Here is a 15,171-nt window from a genome sequence, read left to right on the forward strand (position 1 = left end):
CTTGTATCTAGATGTCCCCCCAAAGCCTCATGGGCTCCTAGGTGGGGCTTTTCCAAGCTGGCCGGATCTAGGGTTTGTGATACTGGGATTAAGGGTTGTGTGGTAATAAATTAGTCCACTGATTGGAATTAGCATAGTTCTGGGTGTGGATAATGGAAGCCCCACTTTGGGTGTGGGTGGCATTAATCATTAGGCTTATATCCTGGATGGAATATACAGGGAGAGAGGGAAGCAGGCGGCTGCTGCTGCTTGCTGTTTCACTGTTTCCTTTCTGCCCTGCTATGGACTATTTTTCCTCTGTGATGCCCCTCTGCCAGGCCAACCTTCCTTGGAGCCACCTGACTATGGACTAAAACCTCTATAAACTGTGAGCCAGAGTAAACCTTTCTTCCTTTAAGTTTGGGTGTTGGGGTTTTTGTCTCAGCACAAGCAAAGTAAGACAATTGGCTACAAGGATCACTAACAAGGGTGGCATCCATCCAAGAGTGAAGAGGCAGTTCAGTGTCCTTGCAGAATTTTCTGTGTGAGGTTGCAGTGGCCTTTGTGCGCCTTTATGATTCTGGCAGAGACTTTTGTGACAGTTCTTGTCATCAGGCTCCTGTGTGTGAGATCATCTCCTTCACTACCTCCTTCTTCCCTCCTTCTCTAGCTCCCTCTTTTCCTTTTCTTTCCTTCCTTCTTTCTCTCCTCTCCTCTCTTCTTCTTCCCCTTCCTTTTCCTTTTCCCCTTGCCTTCTCCCCACCTTTCTTCTTTGTTGATTAGGGCTTGACAACAATAACTCCATTTGGATTCTGATCATTTCACACAATAAATCAAGAAAGTCAAGTCAATACCCATGATGAAAAGCTGGAGAAAGCATTACTGTTCCTAGTCCTCTTAGGAAAAGTATTCACAGTTCATTTGGAAGGAGAGTCCCCAGCACTGGTGTGGGAGTCAGGTGAGTGTCAAGGGGAGAGGAGAGGAAGAACATGGGACTTCCAGGTGTGTGTAAGTCTCAGACCAAGCAGACCTGCTCTGGGCCTTGCAGTCTGCACTGTGCAAGCCAACAGCGAGCCCTTCCCCTGCCTCCCTCTGTAGAGCTGGACCTTCTTCTAAAGGCTCACTAGACAAACAGTGCAAACTCTACACACTTGGTCCAGCCTATTGCTCGGGTTTATTTGGTCTATGTTGCAATCTGTTGGGGTTACTGTTAAAAAAAAAGGCCAGAGGGCTGAGGATTTAGCTCAGTGCTTCCGCCGCCTGCTTCGCAAGCATAAGGTACTGAGTTTGATCCCCGGTACCAAAACTAATAAATAAATAAATAATTTTAAAAGGCCAGAGACTGGGAATTTATAAATAGTAGAAATGTACTTCTCATGGTTTAGGAGGCTGGGAAATCAAAGATGGTGGTGGCAGCAGATTTGAAGTCCTGTTCCACAGATGGCTTCCTTACACAGCACCGGTATGTGGCAGGAAAAGAGGAAAGGACAGAAGGGACAGTCAGGCTCCTCACACAAGGGCACTAATCCCATGCACAAGGGTGGAGTCCTCCTGACAAGGTCGCCTCCCAAAGAACACACTTCTTAATAGCGTCACCTTGGGAGTTATGTTCCAGCATGAGGACTGAGAGGCACGTTCAGAGCACAGAAGCATCTAGGTGAACACATCAGCCGCTCAACAGATGAATCACTGGCTTGTCCTTGTGTGTGGCTCCCTGCAGAGATCTGCTCAGACTGGGCCTGCACTGGTGTGATCACAGAATGGTCCTTCCCACAGGAATCACAGTCTTGTGCACTTGGGGACTACACACACCTCATCTTGGAGGAGTCACACACTTGGGGTCAGCGCATGATCCATTTTTCGGCTTTTTTGTAGTAGATTCACAGATACATGGCTTCTTTCTGAATGTACAGAAAAAATTCCTCTCACCCCACCCACTCATTGCCCAGGCCAGCAGGACCTGTCTTTCAATTCCAAAATCAAACATGCCCTAGAAGACACCTCACCCTGCCCCTGGGAGAGACAATGGGGATCAGCAAGTGGGGATGTGTTTCACTTGATTAAGAGGAACTCGTGTTTAGAAAACCTTGTCAGAGACAAGGAAGCAGAAGCTCAGAGGGCAAGAAGCAGTGGTGTTGTCTACAATTTGGGTTGGATCCTGGGCATGCACTTTCTTATTTCTTCTATCCTCTTAACCCTTTTACTTATTTCTTGTTCTTGTCTACCCTCTTATCTACTTCCTGCTTTATTCATTTTCCTTCTTAAATTTGAAAAGCAACTTTTTCTCTTTTATTTTGAAACAGGGTTTCGCTAAGTCACTGAGTTCTGCAGGCTCTGCTTGAACTTAGACTCTTCCTGTTTCAGCCACCTAGATTGCTGGGATTACAAGGATGTGCCACTGTGCTCAGTTTCATTCTTTCATTGTCAATTCTACCCCCTCTCCAGTTTGTCTGTGACTTAGTATCGAATGTATTGACTTTCACCAAATCAGAGCCATTCCCAAGCTAGCATACCCTGGAAACACACACATACACGAAACACTCACATGCACATGAACATCTTTGGGCATTTCCTTACATCATGGTGCTGGGAATCTACACCAGGACCACCAAGAGCCCAGACAGAATTACGGTGATCATAGTATTAAAGCAAAACCCCCAGCCTTATAAATATTGGTGCACTATTAGGGAAAAAAGTGATTTTTTTTTTAAAGCTGATCGCGAGTGGGTAACCCAGGCATACGATAACTGCTGGCTTGGTGTTCTCCATGAAGCAATCTTTCTTAAGGCATTTCAGCCAACCTCTATGTGTCTCCTGAATATTTGAGGATGCCTATAATTGGCTATGAAGAATCCTGGACAGACCACATTATCCTGTTGATGATGGCCACAGGTTCAGCTCCCCAGGAAGCAGATCAATGATCAACATAAATGATGGCTGATGTTTTCAGCACTAGCTTTGGGATGTCTTGTGTGCAGCAGGGTTGGAACATGTCTCTGGAGGTGATCTGGGGCATCCTCTTAGTTCTGCATCTTCCTAATCCCACAGGGGATGTCCTTATAGCCCAGTTCTGATCCTCCTTGGGCCATGATACTCACAAGACCATAGACGTAATAAAATATGATCTACTTTATACACACAAGAGGCCAAACATTTGGCTCCAAAAAAGTCCTGCTAATGTAAAGAGCATAAGTAATCATAGCTTCATATTCTTGGTGCACATTTTAAAACAATTTCAAATGGAAATTTGTAATTAATATTATGCCCATGTGTTATATAATAATTAATATATAAGATAGTGGTGTTTACTATGGAAACATCTCCTGAAGCTTCTGGTAGCAAATAATACCAGGTCACATCTGCTGGCAGGAAATAAATGCATAGGACCTGGATTGAATTAGAATCACAGGAGTTGATACCATTGTAATATCATGTGATACTGTGTAGATCTCCCCTGTACACTGCATATCCTGTCATGTGACTGCCAGTATCTGATTCTCATGTTGGCACAACATGGAAATTTGCCAGTCTTTCTCAGGACAAACAGGTAACTTTTTTTTTTTTACTCATTTTTTTATTTTGATTTTTATTAGCACATGTTTGCAGTGCATAATGATTATATTCATCATGGGGAGTTAGTGCACACACATAAAAACTCTTAATTCTTTTTACATCCCCTTCCCTTCCCCTCACTCCCCGCTCCATCCATCTAATAGGACACTGTGCAATTATTGGTCTTCATATGCAGGAGAATGAAGATACTGGATGGGACATACACAATAACCCTGTTATGTGGGTGAAGGGGCTTCACAGACTCTTTCCTTTCAGGAGAGTGGACTTACACTATGTGGGAGTGACCAGGGGAGTGACAGGCTCCTAAAATAAAGGGAGAGTGTAATTGCTGCCTCTTCTGTGCCTTCCAGCTCTACCAGGGCCACAGCTGCATGGTCCTTGGGAATTTTGCCAACCGCTTAGACCACATGGATGACCAGATACTCAGTGCCTGGCAGAGGATGACTGGACTTGCTGCTGCAGTTAAGAAGAGGTACAAAGCCCTGGTGGCTGACAGGCCACATACTCTGCTGTGACCAGGGCCTTTGTGTGCTCACATGGTAGGATCCAGGAGAGGAAGATGCTGGCCTCATCATCCTGTGTCTCAACTGTTACTCTGCAGTTTGGTTCAGAGACTGTCCAACTCCTGGCACTCAAGCATATCACTCAGACCAATTTTTCTTACTCAGCTTCTACAATAGACTGACTTTTCCAAGAATGACTCCAACAGTGTGTGCCATTCCCCAGGTTTACCTGCAATTTGATGGTCAGACCCTCTAACTGCTTTGTGTGACAGAGTGGGACATTGTGCTGCTCATGGGCCTAGTCCTTACCTGGCAGGCCCTCCTTGTTGGACCTCAAATTAAGCATGGTTATCCTGGGGTCTCCATGCTGTGATCATCCATGCTCCTTTGAGAGACCCCAGAGGAAGAGGATGACCCCTACAGAAGGAGCAGCAAGAGACAGAATCAAGTCACTAGACATGAAAAGGAGTCAACTTGGAAGTAGATCTTCCAGACCCAGCCACGTGGAGCAGAGTTGAACCACCTAGCCAAGCCCTTTGCAGACCCAAATCCACAGAAACATGAGTGTTAAGCCATGAAGCTGCTTGTTTACACAGGAATAGCTAACTGGAACCTGTTCAAATGTCTACCCCAAATCTTGTTAACCCCAACCTTCTATGAAAGATGCTTCCTATTAACCTACTAGGCTCTCCATCTTCTAAAAGAAGCACAGACAGCTTGACTGTGGCATTTATAGAGAAACACCATGCTTGCTCCATTACCCTAGACCAAGACACTACTTTGAGAGCCAAACTTCTATAACATATACGTCATTATTTTATAACAAAGTTGCCCATGCTTTCTGAACCAAAACCCATGCTCATGGTTTGACAATTATAAGTGCAACTAGGAAACACCACTACATATTTGAATTTGGTACTGCCCTAGAAAATATGAAAAACATGGGGTGTATCCCTAATGTCTGCCTTGTTTTATGAATAAAACTTGGGCAACTTATGCATCCTCATAAAGCCCCCTTACTCTAATCTCCTCACTGGTAATAAAAATCCTATTTCCTCCATAGATAAAGGAGGTTGAATGAGATAGCTCATATACAGTCATCAAAGTGCTCGGCCCGTTATTGAACTGCTCCAAAAATATCGACTAATTATTATTGTTATTTCCATCTCTTTGTAACCTTTTCAGGCTGTCTTAAATACAGTGAGTGTTCAACAGATAATTGTTTATAGAAGTTAGAGTTGTTGATTGGGGTTTAGGGTATATTCCCTTTCTACTCCTGTGTAAAAAATTAGTGTAAATGTAATGGCTTCAGGAAAAATCCTTAATTATCTCATAGTTCTGTAGATCAGAATTGCAGGGTATAAAACTAGGATCTATACTTTAGAGCTCTCAAAGCTGACTTGAAACTGTTGGCTGAATTTGGCTCCTGTTTGGAGGCTCTGAGGAAGAGGCTGCTTCTAAATTTACTCAGGTTGATGGCAGAATTCCTTGCTATTGCTTGACATCCATCATCCAGGGACCACTCTATGCTCCTACAGGCCACTGGCATTCTGTGTGCTGTGACTCTATTTTCAAAGCCAATAATGGTGCTTCATATATGTCTCCCACTTGACTTTCTCTAACGCCTGCTTTTAAAGGGCTTGTGTGATTAGGTTAAGGCCCGCCGAGATTATGTCCCCATCTTAACCTCAACTGACTAGTAACTTTACTCACATTAGCAAAATACCTTTTCTGTACAACTTACTCGTGGGAGCAGCACAGGGGGAAAGAGTATGAGGGCACCGTACAATGCTGCCTACCACACTCCCAACCCTGGCCTCGTGATTCACCTTCCTCTCACCTGTTTCATCCACTCCCTCTTATGCTTTGTAACAGTCTCATCACATTAGCCCAGTAGTTAAAAAACCCAAAATCGCACAAAAATTTCATCTGTTCAAAGATCTAGACCACATCACCTAATCATTCAATCCAATGTGGATAAAGCTCCTGAGTGTAATTCATAAAGAGATTCTTGGGGCACAGTTTCTATCCACCTGTGGACCTGTGAACCTGGACAGGAGGTATTTCTTCCAATATGCTCAACTTACAATGGCAGAGAGGATAACAGCTATGGACAGTCCAGTCCAAGAATGGAAGATACAAAGGAATCACCTATTTAATCAGTTGTAAAAACCAGATGAGCAAAATCCTCTAAGTCTCAGGCCTGGAAACCTGTGTCTCAAGGGCCTGGGCTTCCACCTCCACTCTCTGGGTTGGGGTCTCAGTGCTCTGAGTCATGCTCCACTTTCCACAAAAGATAATATGCATTTGCAGCTGATGATCTTATCAGTGTGTTTTCTTATCACTATGGGATCCATTCCAAGCCTCCCAGTGGAGGTTAAAGACCCAGATTGAACAGAACTCTGTATTTACTATGTTGTTTTCCTATACATGCATGATAGAGACTAATGTATAAATTAGGCCCATTAAGAGATTAACGACACCTAATAATAAAATAGAACAACTGTAATAAAATTTATGTGAATGTGGTCTCTCTCTCTTTGTGACTTTATCTCAAAAATCTCATTTTTTACCATCTCAGTAAAAGAAACATTCACTGATTCCTTTTGGCACATCTGAATTGTCAACATCACTACTCTTGTGTTTTGAGGGTATTATTAAATAATGCAGGCACTGTGATCACACGTCAGCTGATCTAATAACTGACATACCTACTAAATGACTAATAGGAGGGCAGCATATACAATGTGGATACTCTGGATAAATGAGTAACTCTCATTCCACATGGAACAGAGTGGCCCATCACAATATTTCTTCACACTACTCAAAACAACTTATGACTTAGAATTTACAAATTCTGTACTTCTAGAATTTTGTATTTAATTTTGGACTGCAGTTGACCTTAGATAACTAAAACCATGGAAAGCAAAATCACAGATAAGAGAAGACTAGTATATAAATCTCATTTAGATTGAGCTGGCAGTATTTCCTCAGGCATAATTTTTTAATTAAGTTTGTGGGCCAGATTTGTATTTTCACCATGTTTCACTCTGTTAGTCAAGCATTTATACATAGGAATCTTTTCTTAATAATCCCTTCTCTATCTTTGGCTTTCACCAAGAAGGCTGGAGGAGATGTCTTATGCTTTCCAGGGGCCACTTGGTTTGACTGAATAACATCCATCTCTTGGAATCATTCTTTATGTGGCTGAATGCATTAAGAGCTATAGAGTCACATACCCAGCCTTTTCTCCAGGCTTTTGTCATCCACTTCTGACTTTCACGATTTTTGCTATCTGGAAGAGGCTGAGAACTCTGAAACTCAACAGGTCCTTGGGTCTTTAATAATTCATCCTTCACTTTATCTCTCTTATACCGAAGTTTATCCCATTCATCGGAAAGAATAAAATAAGCATCTTCAACACTGTGCTTGTAAATTCTTTAGTTTCACGTCTAAGTTCATTGCTTATGGGTCCTGCTTTCCACATCACTGTGGGACACATTTCACTAAACTTTCTGCAGCTGTATAACAAGGACCACCTTTCCTCTCATTTCTAGTAACATGTTTCTTACCTTCTCACTTTCTTCTTTGCCCTCACTGGTGGTATCCTTAATGTGGGACTTCTGACAAGCTGCTCAAAGTGATGAGACTTTCTTTTTTTTTCTCTCAGGTGATTCTTGCTTTCTCTTCAAAGCTCCTTACTTCCCTAGGAGGCAGAACCTTTACCACCCATGTATGAGTCACCTAAACAAGGTGTTTGAGTTCTTTCCCATCTATCAAGCTAAATCGTTGACTCCAGACTCTCTTAGAGAGTCACATCAACACATTCGGGCTGACTGGGGGTCATGCTCCCTTCACCTGGGGGCCACCTTAGGAGCCATCCCTGCACATCTTCCCCAGTTTCCTGTCCATACAGACTAGGAAAACACAGTGCTTCCGGTGAGTATCACACCTTTCCACAGGTGACACCTTGCACATCATCTTTAGGGCCTGCTGGGACTTGAGGCCAGTGCCGGGCCTGCGGGTTCTGAGGAATGTGGGCAGTGCCCATAAGGTACAGTCTCGGGAGAGGCCTCTGAGAGTGTGCAGGCAAAGGGGATCATCTCAGACAGCAGGCTGGGCTGCTCCTTCTGTTGTATTGGCCCCCACAAGATGACCCCTTAGTTCAGTGATTGGCAGAAGAACTCCTGGGGCTCAGTAAATAATTATGCTGGCTGCTTTGGCTGACAGCCTCAGAAGGATCCAAAGTAGAATCAGCAAAGACCAGGGACAAGCCATGAGGAAGCCAGGAGCAGGCTCTGAGAGTCCTCTCCTAGCACAGTCATGTAGAGCACTTAATCCCCCCAGCACTGTGATACATCATCCGCCAGAGCAACTCAGCCTTCAGGACCAGGGCTTTCACTGCAGGCTGGTCACACGAACACCTTCTCCTCAGCCCAGCACATACTGAAACTCAGGAGAGCAGGTGTCCATGTAAATCAAATTGTTTGTACAAACAGGTTAAGCAACAGGAACAACCTTTATCACTTAGGGAGCCCTCCCAAAATCCAGGCTGATTTCTCAGAAATCAACCAAGGGCTAATCTCACAAGCAGGCTTACTCTAAGGAGAGCAGTCAGACCATGTTGAACTCTCTCTCATGATGGAATTTAGGAATTTGAGGTCCATAGCTTCAAAATCCCCTATTCTCATTTTCAGAGTCCCCTTCCTTCCCAATCAGTTCTCTAGTAATAAGAGAACTTGTGAGGTTAGAAATTCAGTTTGCATAGTATTTCTGCCATTATACAATAAGATACTAGATTTGGTTGGTGGCTACAATCAGGAGGTACTTCTAGCGTTTGGTAGGAAGAAATTAGAGCTACTAGACAGCCCACAGAAAGAATTCCCCATCGCTTCACATAACTTAAATGCTGCCTAGACATTCAAGTTCATAGAGAAACATGTTTCCAATGATCTGAGGCTAGAGCCTAACACTTCACATATAAATATAAGGGATATTCTTATATGGTTCTAAAATACATTTGAATTTCCTAAGAATATATCTGGGGTGTAAGATAAGAGGAAACATCTTTATTTTGCTTGGAACTTTACCAAGAGTAGTTCATCATTTCAGACAATCACATACCTGATGTGATGACAAAACTATTTGTGGTAGGTGAGTCACAAAAATAACACCTGCATAATTAGTATATATTTGGGAGCTGAGGCATTCAAAGTGATTCTGTGTGTGTGTGTGTGTGTGTGTGTTGTCTGTCTCTGTGTATGTTTCAAGATGTCAAATATAGACAAAAATTTTTCATTTGAATACTGACTCCTCTCTCTAGATTTCAAATCCAAACTTACTTAATTAGGTACAATAATTGAAGCGCACACCTGGTGCCTCCTCAGCCACATGTGGGCCCTTCTTGTACGTGGTGTTGGTTTCTTGAGTGCTGAAAGTTTCTCGTACGTGTATCCACTCCAGAATCCCAGACCCAAGCAAACATTGTGGATGCAAGAAGCCAAGTCTGGTTGTCAAAGAAAAGCCTTGAATATGGAGGAGGAATTAGAAATAATAAAGATATTGTGATATCACAAGAGGATGACAAATATAGAAATCCACACTGCACAGCAGAAAAACAGCTTTGAAAACAACGTAAAGTAAAATAAAAATTACAGTTATCAGCTGCCTTAAGTGCAAACAAAAGTCTCTTGCGGTGTATTGAAGATGACAACTCTGACAAGGAGCGCAGCCACATTTCCTCTTCCCAGGGTGAGAACCTGGAAACTAATCAGGGTCCACGCACGTGTGAAAGCGAGGAATTCTCTGAGGGACAGGACCTTCTCCCCGCCCCTTCTCCAAAGCCACGCCTATTACCCAATGTCACGTGCTAGTCTTGGAAATGGCATTTGTGTGTGTATTTCCTTATTTGCTAAAAAATTAACCTCTTTCAAACTGCAGCAGAACGTTAAAACTTGTTATTTATTCTGTAATAAATTAAATACAAAATTACATAGGTGTTGAGTATTCTCCCACTAACCTGATTTTCCCATAAGCCCTGTTAGTTTTATAACACAAAATCTTATAGTGATCTTAGGACCCTTATTCTGCATTATAGGAGAAGCAATCATATGCTGAATTGTATATTGGTTTATTAAGAGTTATTTTCCTCTTACTCTTGCATATTATGGCTAGGTATATAAAGGATATATGCATATGAGCACGCATACATATGTGTACATCACATACATAGAGTAGTTGTATTAAATATGAATTTCATCACAAGATCATGAAAGAGCAATTAAAAGATATGTTTTTAATGAAAGAAGTTGGCCCTAAGAGCTGAGAAACCCAGGCACAATCATTAGTGAGGCTTTCAGTGTGGCAGCTGATTGCTTGGGCTGGGACACAAGTGGCCCCTGTTTACTTGACTACTGCTGCCTACAAATCAGCTTGAAGTGATCATCCCCTGATGGAGACCACACTGAGCGAGCTACAAATCCATAAATTGGCTTTTCACATTAAAAGTCTGAATCTGCCTACTGGCCCACAATGGCTGCCTGAAGAGCCAGAAGTTGGTGTGTGGGAGCTGAACAATTCTCCACATCACTGGAGAATTACAGCAGAGGTCTTGGATGGCAAGACAACAGTGCAGCATGACTCTTATGTAAAACTTCTACAGAGACAAAAATTAATCCATGAGAAGAAACAAATTTCTCATTAATCAGTGATCTGTTCCTACTAGAATATCTTCTTCCCTTGTTGCTAGGGCCCTGCTCATGTCAGTACTCTCCACTTCACTGCTCCCTTGCCCCTTTTTGAACTTGCATGTTCAATAAATAGTGGCACGCTCCAGGAGATGGTGTCTTAGCCAGATAAGAGCTTTGACCATCCTGGGCCCCCCATTTATGCATTAAGATCTTGTCTTGTCTTTCTTTAAAAGCTGTCCACCATCCCCTTGGTCAGGTGATTGGGGGTCTGATCAGCCTCCAATAATTCCCTATCACTTCTCCCAGCCCATGTGGGTCAGGATTTCCAACAGAGGAGCAGATGGCTAGTCTCTGTCCTGTGGTGTCAGGGGCCTCTGCTGGGAGACCTGAAGCACAGACAAGGTTTAGCTGGAAGCCATCACCATGTCATAGGTCTAATGGTCCATGCTGGCTGCTAGGTTTATGCCTAGAATACCCACATGTGGCCTGTCTTTGGGGCCTGGGCTTCCTTACAGCAAGGTCGCTGGAATCCAAGGATGAGTGGTCAAGAAAGCCAGGTAGAAGCTGTGTGACCTTTCTAGTCCACCTTGCAAGTCCCCAGCATCATCTCCTTGCAGTTACAGAGATTCACCCAGGGGGAAGGGATGGGACCATCTCACCTCTCAAGGGAGAAAGTCAGCACTGCATTGTGAAAATAGTTTTTGGACTGGAATATACTTTGTGTAACTGGTCACCTTTCCCAAATACAAAGTGCTATCTAAAATACAGTAAATGTTTAAATTTAAAAATTTATTATGTAAATTGAGATCATAATGTTAAGTGAAATAAATCAGACACACAAACTTAAATACTCGTGATTTCTGTTATATGAGAAACCCAGAGTATAAATAAATTAAACAGAAGAATAAAAGATAACAGGAAACAGAGAGATCTTTTGCAAAAGAGAAGGGGACTAATAGATGGAGGGAAGAGAAAGGGATGAAAAGAAGAACTAAGGGGTGTTATGTGCATGCACCAGCTCCCATGATCAATGTCATCACTATGGACTGAAAACATGCACTAATAGAAATAAAAGATTTAAAAGTTTATTACAATAAAAGACATATTGCCATAAATCCCCCTCAAAATACTCTCCCTTGCTTCAAAAATAAATATCTCATTGTCCTTGCCACTTTCCTGGAAGTTCTTTTTCGTGAGTGTCTTTCTTTAGTTCTGCTGATGTGGCTACCTCGATATCCTGAATCAATTCTAAACTTTTACCTTGCAGATCATTTTGACTTTGGCGAAGGTCCAGACGTCTCATGGTGCGAGATCTGGTGTATAAAGTGGATGAAGACATATCATTACGTTTTTACAAGTCTGCCTTTCCATTGACTGGCGCTCAGCAGAAGCATCCACTGTATTTTGTAGAGACACTCACAAAAGATGATTCCAGAACTGCTTCAGGAGATAGCAAAAATGATGGAATAAGCGTATTTGAAGTGAGGGGAAGTATTTTGAGGGAGATTACTGTCAATGTTTCTTTTGCCATAAATGTTTTTAAACTAAACATTTGCCCTGTATTTTGATCACACCTCCTACAATCTGCCCCAGCCCCCAAGCAAGGGCTCTGCTAAAAATGGTAGGGGAAAGATCTACGTGAACTAAGAAAGAAAACAAGTCTGCTGCGTTGCAAAAAACTAAAGCAATAGCATAAAGCAATAGCAAAGCTAATTATCCCTGAGCTATTATAGGGATTGAAATCTCTCAGGATCTAAGATCAACATTCAATATTTATCTTGCATGAAAGAGTCTCGGGAACACCGTGTGCACTGTTTCACAAGTGGACGTTATGCAGCACTGAACATTCACTTGGCAATGTAGTGTTTTTGTGTTTCAGAAATCACATTCACTCTCATGTCTTTTGGAAACAGTAAGAAGAAAAGCCAATTTAGTTCATTCTTGCTCTGCACTCTGAGGCCTGGAGAAAGAGAGAGAGAGAGGGAGAGAGAGAGGATACAAGAAGTATATCCAGCTGCTCAGTTGCTTGTGGTGTGAATGGCTTACCACAGCTGAGTTGTGACTATGCCAGCCGTCTCCCATCCCATCACTTTGCCCTCTACAAAGTGAGTGTGCTCACCTGACCACCTCAGCCTGTATCTTGGGAACCAAGCTTACTACTGGGAGTTTCACAGAAAACATAAGTTTTCCAGCTGTGAACATGGAAACTGCTTCTTCCTCCAGTGCCCAATGGCCCAGGGTGGCCCAGGCAGGTTACCATAGAAAACAATAGCACTTTCCATCTTACCAAAACCCAGTGGGACATGTTATCCTAGGAAGTTCGCTCTGCACACAGTAGGCATCCAATAAACATTTGTCAGTGAGAGAATGAAGACCCTTACCCATCTCGTTGCTATCTGTCTCCCCTGAGCAGCAGGACACAGGGCTGGCAGAGCTGCAGCCAGCCTGGTCCTGGGCCTGCCAGCAAGTCTCAGCTTGCAAAGTTCAGGCAACATTGCATTTCCTCACCGTGCAATCACCACCAGAGCCGGAGACACAGAGGGAAGCCAAACAACTGCATTCTCAGAGGCTTTGGACTGAACACAGACTTTGCCCTCAAAACAGTTGGTTCCTGTTTACAAGCGTGAGCTTGCATCATGTGTTACCTGGAATCAACATGCATTGATTGCAACAGCAGCTCTAGGAAAGAGCAGGCGAGTGAATCCTTAGGAGCTGAGAGCAAGATGTGACAGAGTCGCCATGTTTGTTATTCTGCTCTCACTGGCTCTCCACCCTACTGTTTGACAATGTCTCATGGAAACACAGCATTGAAATATCCCAAAAGCCCCCGCAGAGAGCAGGAGAAGAAGGATAACAAGTTTCTTTATAATCAGTCTCCTGGCCACAGCATTTTTCTAAGATGTAGCTTCCTCCGTTTCCCATCTTCAGCTTCCTCCATTAGTGTTGTTAAGGCTCCTAAGTTTCCCTTTCTATTTCTTAAGGAAAGTCTTTCACTTCATAGCTCTCACTGTGTGTGATGTTGAAGAAATCCCAGGGGAGACTCCTCCCCCTGCAGCCACCACTGTGTGTAATTGCCTGCAACCCTGAAACCGCCCCCCTCCATGGAGTCCCAAACTTATCTTTCTCTCTTTCCAGAAAACCTGGTCTAGACAGCAACTCCACTGTGTCCCACCCAGACAGAGTGGATGTTTCTCTTCCGGGATGTAATGAGTACATACTGTGTTTCCTGGTTAACAGGTGATCTATTTCTATGACTGTTTTTTGAAGTACTGTATAAATTCTCCATATTATATATAAATGCAGATTTTGTGCCAGCAGAATAGTGGTCAACCTGCAGTTTTTATTTCCAGAATTGAATCTTTCTCCATTCAGTGATGACTTTTTTAGGAATTTACCTATTTTCCCCCTAAAGCTGTGAAGGAAAGTTCAGATGGAAGAGTAGAATGAAAGAGAAATAAAAGAAAGAGAGCCGGTAGTGGTGACATACGCCTATAATCCCAGCACTCGGGAGGCTGAGACAGAAGGATTACTCCAAATTTGAGGCCAGCTTGGGGTACATAGTCAGTTCAAGGCCAGCCTGAATTACAAAGCAAGACTGTCTCAACAAAGAAACAAAAATAAAGGAAAGAGACTCAAAGAAATCTCTCAACTCTTAGACTTCAACATATATTTTTGTAAAATAATTGAATGAGTTGGTCCCAAAGTCTCAGAAGGTTCTCAGTCTATTTCCCGATGAACTGGGAAGAAGTTGGGGACTCAAGGGGCAGGGGTGGAGGCCTGTCCTTTGAAGAGGGAGGTGGCACTTATGCGCTGCATTAGAAGCGGCATAATAGCAAAACAACCCAACCCCAGGCACTCTCCAGGGTGAGCTCAGAAGACAAAGTCAGGAAAAAGTCAGTCCTGATGTTATCTGGTCCTAAGTGAGATCCAGTGTGTCACCCTCTACCCTTTTCTGGTTGCAGCCAGTGTTCCTTTTAGACCTTAAGCATATCCAGCCTGCCATCCGGTGACCTAGTAAGGAAGCTGCGTTGTGTAATCAAGTATTATTCCTACTTAACCACCTCCACACTTGTGCAACAGACCTCAGGACTGAGCTCACACCAAGAAATCAGTGATCTTCATTAGTCTCCTCGCAACATTTTTGTCCCAGTGAAGTCAGAAATTCTGACCATAGTGGAGCCAAGTGTGCACCTGGCCAGAGCCTGAGTCAGGAGAAGTTGAGGCCTGATAATTCCAATCAAGTCTCCCATAAGGGTTATGAGATAGTCGTGGCTCATGATTCATCAAATAAAAATAATCATATGACCTTAGCACAATTTTCATCTTTGATTTTGACACATAATGTATAAATGTATTTGATGTATTACAAATGATTGATGCACATGAAGTGTTCTGTGTGCTGTTTAAATGTCAACAACCAGGCCACA

At 43.1% G+C, this 15,171-nt stretch overlaps 1 long non-coding RNA gene across 1 annotated transcript; it reads left to right on the forward strand.

Moving 5' to 3' along the window:
• Positions 1-383: 383 nt before the first annotated feature.
• Positions 384-4,736, forward strand: LOC110346794 (uncharacterized). Its single transcript, XR_002391019.2, has 2 exons — positions 384-937; positions 3,903-4,736. It is a non-coding gene; the product is annotated as an uncharacterized LOC110346794 (long non-coding RNA).
• The last annotated feature ends 10,435 nt before the right edge of the window (positions 4,737-15,171 follow it).

Source organism: Heterocephalus glaber, unplaced genomic scaffold, assembly GCF_053883595.1.
Source record: "Heterocephalus glaber isolate CG9 unplaced genomic scaffold, H.glaber_assembly_v1.0 deba00000621, whole genome shotgun sequence".
Lineage (NCBI taxonomy): Eukaryota > Metazoa > Chordata > Mammalia > Rodentia > Bathyergidae > Heterocephalus > Heterocephalus glaber.